Source organism: Saccopteryx leptura, chromosome 1, assembly GCF_036850995.1.
Source record: "Saccopteryx leptura isolate mSacLep1 chromosome 1, mSacLep1_pri_phased_curated, whole genome shotgun sequence".
NCBI classification, from domain to species: Eukaryota; Metazoa; Chordata; class Mammalia; order Chiroptera; family Emballonuridae; genus Saccopteryx; species Saccopteryx leptura.
Window position 1 is genome coordinate 306850126 of NC_089503.1, and position 13019 is coordinate 306863144.

Consider the following 13019-nt stretch of genomic DNA (forward strand, 5'->3'; position numbering starts at 1 on the left):
GATGATCCGTCATGTACGTTTGAACAAGGTTTAGAGCACACCAGGTAAGTCCAAGTCCCTACACATGGAGAGAAAGAAACACACAAGGCATTCTGGTATTGTACTTCCCTTGCCTTTTTACAAAGCCTTCAGTGTTGGAAACACAACAGTGGTCTCGAAGAGAATGCATTTGCCGATCTGAAGTATCCTTAACATTTTTAAAATAATAGCTTCTTGCAGAAGCCTCAACGAGCACAGGCTTACAGACTCTCCTTCCCCCATCACATCGCACTAGCACTGAAAACACAACCGTTTAGTAATCATTCCTGAAACAAATCATTCTGTATGGACACGAGTCCTTATTAAGTGTGGACCCACTAAGCACTGGGTGCCAAGGGGGTTGGCAGGAAAAGTCTCAACTGCTTATCACTCTGCCTGCCTGCCTCCTTGGCTTCTGAAGTGACCACAAAATGCCACTTCCCAGATGAAAGCTGACATCAGTCAAGGAGGCTGGTACACAAATAGTGTTGACGCATTAAGGATCTACATAACTGTTCTGGAAACAAAAGACAGGGGATGGTTCCGTCAGCCACAGAAATGTTAACCGTACTCAATAATAACAAAGATGTGTTTAATGTTGCCAGTGCAGTCCTTCCCACAGAATAACTCTGAAGAACCCATGATTCACTGCTGAATTTAAATTTAAGGGGAGAGAAAGAGAGGAAGGGAAGAAGAGAGGAAGGGAGGAAGGGAGGAAGGAAGGAAGGAAGGAAGGAAGGAAGGAAGGAAGGAAGGAAGGAAGGAAGGAAGGAAGGAAGGAAGGAAAAAGGGAGAGAAAAAAGGAAAGGAAAGTTAAGAAAAGAAAAGGAAAGGAAAAAAAAAAAAAGAAAAAGGGAGGAATGAAATCCCCACATGCCCATGTTCTGCTGTAAACCGTCCTAAATCTGAATGCTACCATGGAGAGCTGGAAAGACCAGCAAGCCCTTTCTTCCCAGCTGGCCCTGGTGCTTCAGGAAAACACAACTGTGCTGACAGTAAGACCTCTCCTGGCAGTTACGGCTCCACCTCCACCTGCCTGTCCAAAGCACAGCCCCAGAACATGACAAAAGGCTAAAATTATGGGTGAGACTGCACTTTCCATTCCAGCCCCGGCCTGTGATTATCTCCAGCTCCAGGTTGCCCCAAATTACCTCTGCAGCCTTAAATGCCTTCTATTTGATTTTATTCCTAGAACAAATTCTTTTTTGGAAATTTTCCTAAAAGATAAAGAACAAAACACCAAAAAGCCCTAGATATTTCAGCCATGGGGAAGGAGCCAGGAGGCAAGCATGATTCTGACTTAAAAAAAAAAAAAAGAAAAGAAAAGCAATGTCTCATGCATATCACTTCTGTATCTCTAGGAAGAATAAAATTTATTCCATCTTTCTGCAATTGTGAAGACTCAGAATCCTGAAAACCTCTACCGAATTTGCTTTATAAACCACTTCTTGTCATGATATATTTTTTATTTTAATATTTTTTAAAATTTTTTTTAGATTTTATTTTTTCATTTTGAGAGAGAGAGAGAGAGAGTAGAAAGAGAGAGGAGCAGGAAGCATCAACTCCCGTATGTGCCTTGACCAGGCAAGACCAGGGTTTTGAACCAGCAACTTCAGCATTCCAGGTCAATGCTTTATCCACTGCGCCACTGCAGGTCAGGTTGTCATGGTATATTCTTACAGGTGGAATGTAAGAGTGGTTAATAAACTAATGTGGGAGGATAGTTATGACTGCTGTCTCCAGGAAGAACAGTGGTTAAATAAGCAATCTGACCCAAGTAAGTAAGTGACATTATGTGGCAGGTTAGTGGCTACAAAGTTTATGTAACTACTGTACTTATTTCTATCTCTGTAATACAGTTAGATATTTGGCCCTTTGGCAAGTGAACCTAGTGAGTTATTTGTTAAAACCCTTTAAAAGGTTCTATTTGGTTTTAATGTAACAAGTGAAGCTCCCAAAAGCATCAGTCATGGGTGTTAAGCAAATTAATTTGAAATACACCTAGCTATTTTAAAAATAATTACTATGAATCCCTTTTGTAAAATAAAAATCTTTTTTGTACTCTCAAGCAATTACTTATTTTAAATAATTTGATTTGCTTTTAAAGATCAGATTTTATATGCCAGGTTTTCTTTTCCTAAAGTAGGGCACTCTTACACTTAGCTTCAATATGTAACAAACCTTAAATTTACATCACATTTACTCCAAATCTCCTTGTTCCAAATCAGCACCGCCCCCTATTCCCACGAGGCCAGTGCCAGGGTGGTGAGCAACCCTCTTTCTAGCAACTCACAAATTTGCAGGCATAAAATTGAGTTGGTGTGCATTCTTTCTGACACCCCTCCCTACAAACTAGTCCAATAGCTCCCCTAACAAGGGAATCTCCCAGGCCAAATGTAAGGGCTCCCCTTTCCATAATAGAGTCCAGGCTTTGCAAAATCCCAGAAGGTCAAGTCAGGTTTAATGGACTTAATTTGGAAAAAAATTAAAATCGTAGCCCTGGCCAGTTGGCTCAGCGGTAGAGCGTCGGCCTAGCGTGCGGAGGACCCGGGTTCGATTCCCGGCCAGGGCACACAGGAGAAGCACCTATTTGCTTCTCCACCCCTCCGCCGTGCTTTCCTCTCTGTCTCTCTCTTCCCCTCCCGCAGCCAAGGCTCCATTGGAGCAAAGATGGCCCGGGCACTGGGGATGGCTCTGTGGCCTCTGCCCCAGGCGCTGGAGTGGCTCTGGTCGCAATATGGCGACGCCCAGGATGGGCAGAGCATCGCCCCCTGGTGGGCAGAGCATCGCCCCTGGTGGGCGTGCCGGGTGGATCCCGGTCGGGCGCATGCGGGAGTCTGTCTGACTGTCTCTCCCTGTTTCCAGCTTCAGAAAAATGAAAAAAAAAAAAAAAAAGATAAAAAAAAAGATAAAAAAAAAAAAAAAAATTAAAATCGTTAGCACTGCTTTTTATTACAAAGCATTTTAAGTCTCAAGTGTTTCTCGAGGAATAGTGTAACATTCCCAAACCAATAGGTTTGCACAAAAAATTAAGTGAGCAGGCAAATCTAGCTGCTTAGGTGTGAATGACCTTACACACCAGAGAGGTCCTAATGCAGTCTGCATTACACAGATACGACCCCCAACATAGCAAAGACTCTGAATTCTTTTCTTCAGCATTGCAAATTTACAATGTTTTATGATTCAAGGTAGAGTATACCTTTGAACAGGTCAGACTTCGTCCTATTTCAGAGCTAGAAAGCTAGAAACAGTCCAAGCTTTGCCACTCAGTAGCTTAAGCAAGATCTTTCCAGAGCTGCTAAATTCCTAGTTACCAGACAAGGGGGGGGGGGGGGGAGGGAGAGAGGGATGGAGGGAGGGAGTTAGGAAGGCTGTCTGTATTGACAGGCCTAAAGCCCAAAGGGGTCAAGAAGTATTCTAAGGCCACACAGCAAATTAGCACAGAATGATGCAACACTCCTAATTTTACTAATTTTGATCATTTACCTGTATGTAAAGTACATATTTAGGTAGTTGGAGGAGAGCTCTTATTGTGGACTAGGGAAAATGTTCAGCATAAAACCTCCCACTCAACACAGGTAAGGATGGATAAGACCACACACACAAAACCAAACAAACAAAAAAACAGGCTTCTTTTACCTCCGCTGCCCTGGCTCCTGTTCTAAAAGCCTAAATATACTTGGGCCTGGAGATTGCTGCTACAACTGTGGTTTTCCACTCTCTCTAATACCCTCTGGTGGTTCCGCTGTCGATTTTCTCCCTCACTACAGTTCCCTCATTCCACAAACACCCCCATCCTCAATATTATAGAACTCTTCCTTTTCAGGCAGAAAAAAAAAAAAAATAAGCCAGAACTGAAGTTGATTCAAATATGGGAACCTTGTTTGAGTGTAATCATGACCATAACTCTACCCAGAAGCACATCTGACAAGACAGAATCTGTTCTCAGGGAGGATTTCCCCCCCACGTGCATAATCGCACAATGAAAGCCCCAGATGTAATTCACACACACACACACACACACACACACACACACACACACGGAGATGAATGAGGGACAAAAAAAGAAATATTCTTTTTCTGTTTTTAATAACAATGTGGGATGATCAGCTAGTACTCCTGGATATTATCCAGTGACTGTTCTCACCAGCGTATGAACACACAGAGCATGAAGCGAAGGTACGGGACTCAGCATGGCACTGCATTAAACCACTTTCTTCTAAGTCAAGCTGGCTTCCTCTCCCAAACCACCTCATCTTCCAGCCACACCAGCTACTACTATCCTCCATCCGCACTACATACTTTAATGGTTCCATGCAGTTCTTCCTGCCTGGAATGCCTTCCCCTTCCACTATCCTGGCAATATCAAACTCACTCTTCGAACAAACCTGTACAATAGTACTTAGCTCATGGTAATGGTTCAATGTCAGCCTCCCCTAAAAGACTATAAACTAAATGTGGAACCTCTGTAGCCTCCCCACAGTGCATGGTATCTGCCACATAATAGATGTCTGATTATTATTTGAGTTAATAGAAAAAAAAGTCTTCTTAAATACATTGAAGTAAGCCTTAGCTTTATTGGCTGCTGCTTACAGACCTCCAAATGTCAGTCTGGTCAGAGGGGAACAGAACGCCTGCCTCGCAGTGTCAAATGCACCAGAGTGGAGCAGCAAAGCCTCCTCAGCACCAGAGGTCCCTATATGGTGGCTGAGATTCAAAGGTGTGTCCCAAGGAAGGCTGGTATCCTGTCTCAATGTCTTACTCCACCTCTGCCACCTGGCTTCCCTGAAACGCACAAGGCTTCATTCATGCCTTAGGACCACAGTACATCTCTTCTCCAGGACTAGTTTTCACTAGCTGGAGCTCAGTGGCAAATTTAATAGTGTTTTTCTGTTCCAATCTCTTACCCCTTGGCTATACTGCGCCTGTGAGAATCAATCTATAAAGCTTTAACAGCAGAAATAAAGCTTTATGCTGACCATTTTCCCTAGACCACAACAATAGCTCCCCTCCAACTACCTAAATATGTATTATACATAGGGATAGATGATCAAAACCATGATCTACCAGACCCCAGAGATCAGGGAAATATAATAGCTCATGCAGGTTCACAGGTTCCAAACACTGAGTCTGATTCTACATGCTGGGTAGGGTCTTTCAGACTCCACTAAGACCTACACCTTGGCAACATTTGCCTTTTTGTGTGCCAGTATTCTAAACGGGGGTCTTCTCTTCTTGGACGTTACCTCTCACCTGTTCTGTCCACCCATCTCTGGAGTCAACTTTGATTAGACTTGGCCACTGTGGATAGGTGAGCCTGGGCAATGGGGTTGATTCTTCAGCAAAATAGAATTATCTCCCAATTCTGCTGGAAGGAGGAACCTAGACACTAATGATTTAATACTGTTAAAAAAATGCAAACCTGGAATTAATGATTTCATACTGTTAAAAGTACAGAGAGCATGTGAGACAGAAGTACAACTCTATTAGCAAATGCCATGTTACCTCTGTAGACAGCTGACACTTGAAAACAATGCTGGGTTCAGGGGAACCCACCCCCACAGAGTGGAAAGTCAGCACATAACTTTTGACTCTCCAGTGGGCAGTTCGCATCCACAGACTCAACAATGGCGGAATGAAAATAGTTATTTTCGATCCATGGCTGGGAATCTGTGCCTGGGAATCTACAGTTGGAAATGCAAAAAAAAAAAAAAAAATACGGTCTTCCATCGCAGTCTGTTGAATACCCGAATGCAGAACCTGCAGATAGTAAGTGCTGACTGTATTCTCCCTCCCCAAAATATGTGCCTAAGGGGACCCTGGCTGTTCAAGCCTTGTTGTTCAGAAGTCAGCTGTAAATATAAGGTGTGTACTCTTAAAAGGAGGATAGCGAGACATTTCAAGTTTAATGGAGTCGAATTTAGACTCCATCTGGAATGGACGGAGACTGACGTTATGAAGACTGCTGGGGATATTTAGTCCAAAAACCAAAAAAAGGGAGTTTTGATTACAAACTCATAGGGAACTCCAAGTTAGCATGGTCTAACGCCCAAAGGATGGCGCTTGCAGAGACTGTCTCCCAATAATGTATGACCCTCATATACTTAGAGATTATAACTGGGTTTTGCAGAGTCTCACGTTACAAAATAACACTTTGTAGTTAACCTGTTCTGAGTTGTCCAAAAGACGCTTTAGGTATAAGCAGCCCCACTGCCTAAGCACTGGGAATCCACTCACGAGTGCAAGCACGCACCAGATACCAAAAAGTTGGGTTCACATGCCCAAAAGATAAACCACAGCTTTTTGCAACACGGGTCTTTGTGTTTTCTTCATCGGTGGTGAAAAAGAAAACTAGTCCCCCTAGTGTCCTGCCACTGTAGGTAGCTTCAGACAGAGAAACTCCTGCATTCTACATCCACTTTGAGCAGAAGCTCAGAAAGCCAGAGCCAAACCTTTGCTTCTGTCCCAAGAGGTGGAAGCACTCCCAGGACCTACGATGAGATGAAAAACTTTTTATTTCATTGCCAAGGCCCTACTTATGGTTTCAATGGCAAAGGAACCTGCAGCCACCTCTTACACTAAAAAGTTAACCCTCAACCAGCCCACCTCAGTAAAAGAGGGCCCATACTTGTTAGTGACTTCTGCCCACTCTAGAGTGTTCAATCTTTTATAAACCTTTCTATTACCATAGGGGGGACTTGTTTTCTTTCCCTGTCATCCTTGAAAACCCACCAAGATCTAAATCTTGATGACCTTTTGCCTCTCGATGCCAGTTAATTTTCTTTCTGGCACAGAATTAGCAAGGTCAGGCGAAATAATGTGTGTTCTCCTCAAAGCAATTTTCACTAAAATGAAGTACCTCTTGAAAAATAAAGGCACGCGAAGAGATGGGTGAAACTTCAAAACCAGGTCGTTTTGTCTTGTATCCCCACTGAGAACTCCGCGTGCCTGTGAGTCATTCACTCATGTCACGCACTTGTGAGAGGTGAAAAAATAAAACATCCCTGGGTCCCCTTCCTAATTTGGAAATTTCCCTTAAGTCTATCAAAGTTGACTCCTGAGCTAGGAAGACTGGAGAGCTACGGAGAAAAAATTAACCTGAGGTGACTGCCTCTACACGTGAATAAGCACTTTGGGTTTCCACTGGTGTCAAAGGGATGACATCTGCATGTAGGTGAAGTGACTGCCCCTCCAGCCATCCCTCCCCCAGCCCCCATAAAGGAAACCAGAGCCTGCTCTCTCTTGGGGCACTTACATAAGACCCTGTAAAACTTCCTGTGACATTCACAGAAAATGTAAGCTGCTATTTTGTTCCCTCCGGAGATCATTTTAATGGACTGAGTGACAAAATTCATGGATTTGGAATTCAGCAGAAATCTGCTCAACCGAGGTACATCAGCTCAGGGACTGAAAAAAAAAAAAATCCATCCCCATTAAACAGGGTCACTGGGGGGGGGGGGGATGGATTCCATGTAGGAGAGACAATCTGTTCCTTCCGAAGTGACCCATTTAAAATCAGATTGTTTCAGGGGAATCTCACAGGTTTAATAAATTTCAAACAGGCAAGACAGGCTTTACAGAACTGAGATTTCTTAAAGAAAAATATTAAGAGAACATAATAAGACAATGAACAAAATAAGGATGCACAAACTTTGCAGTCAGTCATTCCACCCTTCAGAAACAGTGACGTTCACAAGAATGTCTCCTAAGAGTGACACTCTGGGTTTCCTCCCTACAGATAGCGCTGCCACCCATCCACTCTGTCCTATAGAGGGACTCGCAAGCTCTGGCTGCTCACCCCAAATCCACCTCCACTCTCTGCGACAAGGAGCAAAGAAAAGTTTTTCACAGCATCACGTCAGGATAAGGCAGGTGGGGATCACCGAAGAGAGACCCCTCCAAACACATTAGGCTTCCCCAAAGCACAGGTGCTGGGGGTTGGGTGTGAAGGGGTTGCAGACACATCACCTCCTGTTGCTAACGGGAATTTCCTTGCTCCCTATTAGCAGCTAGTACCTAAGGAGCAGAGAAGGCCCTGGGACGGGTCCTGGGAACAAGAATCTCCGAGTCTCGGGGACTTCCCTCTCCAGCCTCTCCAGGGCTCCCGGCCCAGGCAGCAGAGGGTGTGCCCACACTCCCTCCCTCTCTGTCAGAATCCCGAGTGCAGGGGGTACCAGCTACAGGTTCGGAAAACTTGTCCAGCGCCGCTCACGAGGGCTCCCCCGCGGAGGCTCTCAGGCATCCCCGGGCTCTTACCTTGGCCGTGACTGCCGCAAGGCAGAGAGACCGCGGAAGAGCTGGGTGGCGCGGCGGCGGTGGCGTCTAGGAGGCGCAGGGGGTCCGGGTCGAGGTCCCAGCAGGCGCTGCCCTGGTCCGAACGGCGGTGCCAAGCGCACACTTTGGGGCTGCCCGGGGCTACAAACGCTGAGGGGCGGGTCCGAGCCGCCTACACTGAGCACTCTCCCTTCTTCCTCTGCCTCCGGTGCCGCTGCCTGAAGCTGCTATCTGCCGAGGAGACTCTTCCCAGCCGGGAGCACCTCTCATGGGCAGAGGCCTGGGTCCACCTCGGTCTGGGTCCGGAGAGGGGGCGCTGGGTTGAGACGCGGGGTGGCCGCCGGGGCCGGCGCCACCTCCGACGCTCCCCGCCGCTTCGCCCCTTCAGGGCAGGGCCTGTCCGCTCCCGGCCCGGCAAGGCGAGCGCAGCCGCGCCCCCAGCTTCAGGCGCCCGGGTTCCCGCGCGACAGCGGCGGGGCAGCGACAGTCCGGTCCGGTCGGGCTCCGGGCGCGGCGGCGGGGGTCTGCAGCCGGCCGCGGCGCCCCCTCCTCCCCCCCCCCCCCCCCGGCCTGCGCCGCCCGCCCGCGGCTCCGCGGGAAGGAGGCGCTGGAGAGGGCCTCACCCCGGCCTGGGGCGCCGGGCCGGGGGCGCGGGGCCGGGGAGGCGCCCCAGGAAGGTCACCGGAGCGGAGGCGGGGCGCAGCGCGGTGGGTGCGGGGAGCCGAGGAGGGCGGCCCCGCTGCCGCCGGGAGCGCTCGCCGGCCTCGGCCGCCGCCGCCTCCGAGACGCGCCTGCTTCTCCGAGCGCCTGGCGCTCGGAGCTGGGAGCTGGGCGGCCGCTGCAGCCGCCGCCGGCTGCTGGGCGCCACTAGCCGGAGCCGGCGCGCGATCCCCGCCTCCCGCGCCGGGCTAGGCGGGGGCCGCCGCGCGGGTGCCGGCTGGGGGCGGGCAGGCGCTGGTGTGCAGGCTCCGGGCTGGCCCCGCCGCCGCGTGCCCAGAGCACCGGGTTCGCTCAGCAGCTGCAGTGACTGTGTGTCTGTGTCATGTCTGTGCAGCTGGGGAGACCGCGAACCCGGGCCGGGCTCCGAGCGGAGGCGGGGCTGCGCCCGCCTGGCGCCCGCCCCCACCCCGTGATGGCGCGGCTGGCCAATGGCAGGCGCCGAAGACGCGCGAACGGAGAGGCCGCCCGGAGGAGGGCCCACCCCTCAGCGAGGCTCCTCCCTTCTACTTCTTCGGCTTGTTCGCACGGAGGCGGAAGCAACACCCGGATCCGGGATCCTGGCCCGGGTCAAGATAAAAGGGTGCTATCCGGGAGCTTCCCTCCCTTCTTCCCCCAGCCCAGCCGCTCCCGGCCGCTCCGGGCTTGGCGAGCGTCGCGGAAAGAGGGGGAAGGGAAGCGGGGCGGGTCCGCAGCTGCCGCCGTAGAGATACTTGCAGGCTCGTAGGGCCGTGCTGCCTGTCCATTCTCCCTTGTACAAAACAGCCGTCGTGGAAAGTAGGAAGTTTCCCCGCCTCCACCTTCTACCCGGGTCACCGCTTCTCTGGTATGGGGCAGCCTGAGGCTGCGAGAAGCCACGTTGAAGGGCTTTGACAGCGTCACTTTGGGCTCTGTTTCAAAGAATCCGATCTAAGTCTCCCTATTCTTTCGGGGAAACTGCACTTCTTTGCCCGCCCCCGTACACATGCCTGCATGCACGCACAGCAAGCCCCCTCACCATTTAAATTTCATTCGGGCTCTTTCCCTTCCGTCACTAGAACCCCGGGTTAACATCCCATTGAATGCACTTCCAGTCTCCCTGTCCTAAAGAGAGTGGGACGCCTAGAGTCCTCTTAGGCTACGAAGGAGTGGATGCAGTGAGCAATTGGCTGGGCAAAGGGGGCGGGGGTATGAGGATGGACGAGGCCTGGAAGGAGGAGGCCTGGAGAGAAAATCCAGAAGAGGAAAAAGCAGAGAAGCAGGGAGAGAAAGATGACGCGGAGAGTTGAACAACTCTGACCGGGAGACCGGAGCTGGGGCGCGCGATCCGGCTCCCGGGTTTTTCTTCTGCTCCATCCCCGGGCTTCTAGAGTCCCCTTCCTCCCGGGCCCACCACTCCCCGCCCGGGCGGGCCACCGAGTCTCAGCCTCGCCTCCGCGCACCTCTCTTAGCCCCTGGACTCAAAGGAGCCCTCCCTAGTTCTAGGAAGGGGCAAAGGAAGAAAGCAAAAGCAGAGATAAAGTGCAAGAAAGAGGAGGGGAAGAGGTGCGTAAGGAAAGGACGCCCGCCCCGCTCGAGGTGCCGCGCTGGCTCCATTCCCCAGAGATCAGGTTGGGAGACCAAAGGCTTCCGAGGTTCGGTCGCTGACTGCGCTACGGACCTTGCTCCAACCTAGGTCACCTGACTCTCGGTACTTAGCTGGACCCAGCTGGGACTCCTCCCCAATCCCCTTTCTTCCCTTCAGCTCTTTAAGCAACGACCCCCACCCTTTCCACCACCGCCGCCAACACCGGCAGTTCCCCAGCTCTGGAGCGCTGTTTACCCCCTAATCTCAGTGGCAGACCGAGCCGAGGAGAATGCGAAAAGAAGGTAGCGATTGCACAGCAGCGTCCCCGGCGAAGAAGTAAAATACATTTGCTTTGAAGCTTTGGGATAAGTTAACTGCGAAGCTGGGGTCCTGCTGTCTTATTTATTTGCGGGAATAAGTCTCGCCCTGCACGTTTGCAAGGATAGGAGATTTTATCTGGTTTTGATGCCATTACCGTGTCGCAGAAGAACATTATATGATAAAATATTATCTAATATCCTAGAGACCATTAAAGTGTCAAAGTTTAATACCAAGCCTTTTAGCTGGTATGCTGCTCCGTTCTTCCTCTGATGTGCAGCCCGGCTCTAGAACGCGCTGAAAACAAGGGGAGCATTTTTATTTTTTGCGGGCGGACTGCCCCTCCTTCCTCCTCTCTTTCTCCTTTCCTACCCCAGCCCCCGCCCTAAAATCGGGTAAAATTAAAGCAAGAATTTGGGTTTTCTTTTTATTCATTGCTTTGCTTCACTTCATTAATAGTGCAAAATGTATTGTTACAATATATTAGCATATTAATAAGGGCAACGTGACTGAGGAAAGGAGGGGAGACCTGAAATTTCCAAGCAAACAGAAGTAATGGAATAACATCAGAAACTGAAAGATAAGCACGTGGGAAAAAATATCTCCATTTTAATTACCTAAGTGTAGTGCATTTGCTAGACTGGGTTTTAGAAAGAAAATATAGCCATTGCAGAGGGAGGAGCAATATTCATTTTGGTCAGGAAGTACATTAAGACATTCATTTGAGATTTCACAAAAAATTACTTGCATCAGTTAATATGTACCTTAAATGTGTAAAAGCTTTGTTCTGTCAATTCAACATTGTTGTGTTAAAGTCAATGGCATATCTAATGTTCTAAGTGTTGTCTGACTGAAATATTACACAAACTGCAACCTTCTGTTACGTCAAGTCCCACCCAAGGCCTACATTTAAAATATATGTGTGTGTGTGTGAATTAGAGCCCTTTGGCACAAATCCGGATATACATGTCTTAAAAAGGATTTCAGCTGAGACATAATATATAGTATGAGGGATGCAGAATAAAATATGTAAGGTGATATATCTGTTATTTCTAAAAAGCCTGAATTGCTTCTGCTAAGAACTGAGAAGTGAAAAAATATTGAGCCCCTTGAACCGTTATCTATTTATCTCTACACAGTTGTTGTACCTGTCACAAGGATCCCTTTCTGTGCTGAAGACAGAAAGATCTCTAATCAGGGTCAAGACCTACTCTTAAGAAACCTGTCTTACAATAGCCACTAGGGGGCCCTAAAGCCATCTCAAAGCGGAAGCCAAGAAACATGCTCTCACCTAGCTTTTTTGGGTCTCATTTTCTGTTTACTTAATGGAACTGAAATTTAAAGGTTGGGATATCTGCAACCTAAGACCATGGTGCAAGGTCTGGGGACAAGTAAGTCGTTACATTTTGAAAAAGACCAGAGTCCCATTTTGATTTATGAGTCAAGAACGTAGTTCCTCAATTCTTTTCTTGCTTAAAAAAAAAAAATACAACAAAAGAGGAATACTTCACTCGTTGAGATGAAAGTGGCTTGATACTTATACCATATTAAAATCAACCCAGTTATTTTTACTATTACAAATAGAGCCTCTTCCTAAAATTTTAGGGCTTTCTTTCCCTCTGAGTATTTTGAATATTCTTGTTAACTGTTAGGTAGCAAGATGAATCCTCTGGGGTGATAGGAAAAATATTTAGCAACGTATACAGCAGGACACCCACCAAACACTTTATGGGAATTCATGCTACTTTATAGGACACAGGCACACCTGGTAGGCCAGGGATTAAATTTTTAGTGCTGGGTTCTGGTGCAATGGTGGTGTGAGGACAGAGTGGTTCCTGGTGGATGGCAGGTATAGCTGGAGTGCTGGTACAGGATGAGAGGCTTACTGCAGGAGACTCTTTACCAGTCAGTATGAAGGATTTCAATATTGTAACAAGTAATGTTACGTTTGTCAAAATACCTGACTATCAGGCCTGATCGTACATGAAGCTGCCCAACACTTTTTGTAGACTTTAATACCCAGCAATCAAAATTTCCGGTCTTCCAAATCCTTTGCCATCATATTTCCTTCCCACATCCTACCAGTAAATAAGGTTAAGATGTCCTTTCTATGAGGGTCAAGAATCAAACAGCTCTCAGGTTACAC

The 13019-nt window shown here is 48.3% G+C and overlaps 1 protein-coding gene across 3 annotated transcripts in view; it reads right to left on the bottom strand.

Annotated features, from left to right (window-relative positions):
* The window catches only part of LARGE1 (LARGE xylosyl- and glucuronyltransferase 1), a 556826-nt gene extending 547996 nt beyond the window's left edge, over window positions 1-8830 (bottom strand). For all 3 annotated transcript variants that reach the window (XM_066358245.1, XM_066358239.1, XM_066358243.1), the window contains exon 1: window positions 8275-8830. The gene's annotated coding sequence lies outside the window, so the exon portion shown is untranslated. The remainder of the gene's footprint in view (window positions 1-8274) is intronic.
* Between the last annotated feature and the right edge of the window lie 4189 nt (window positions 8831-13019).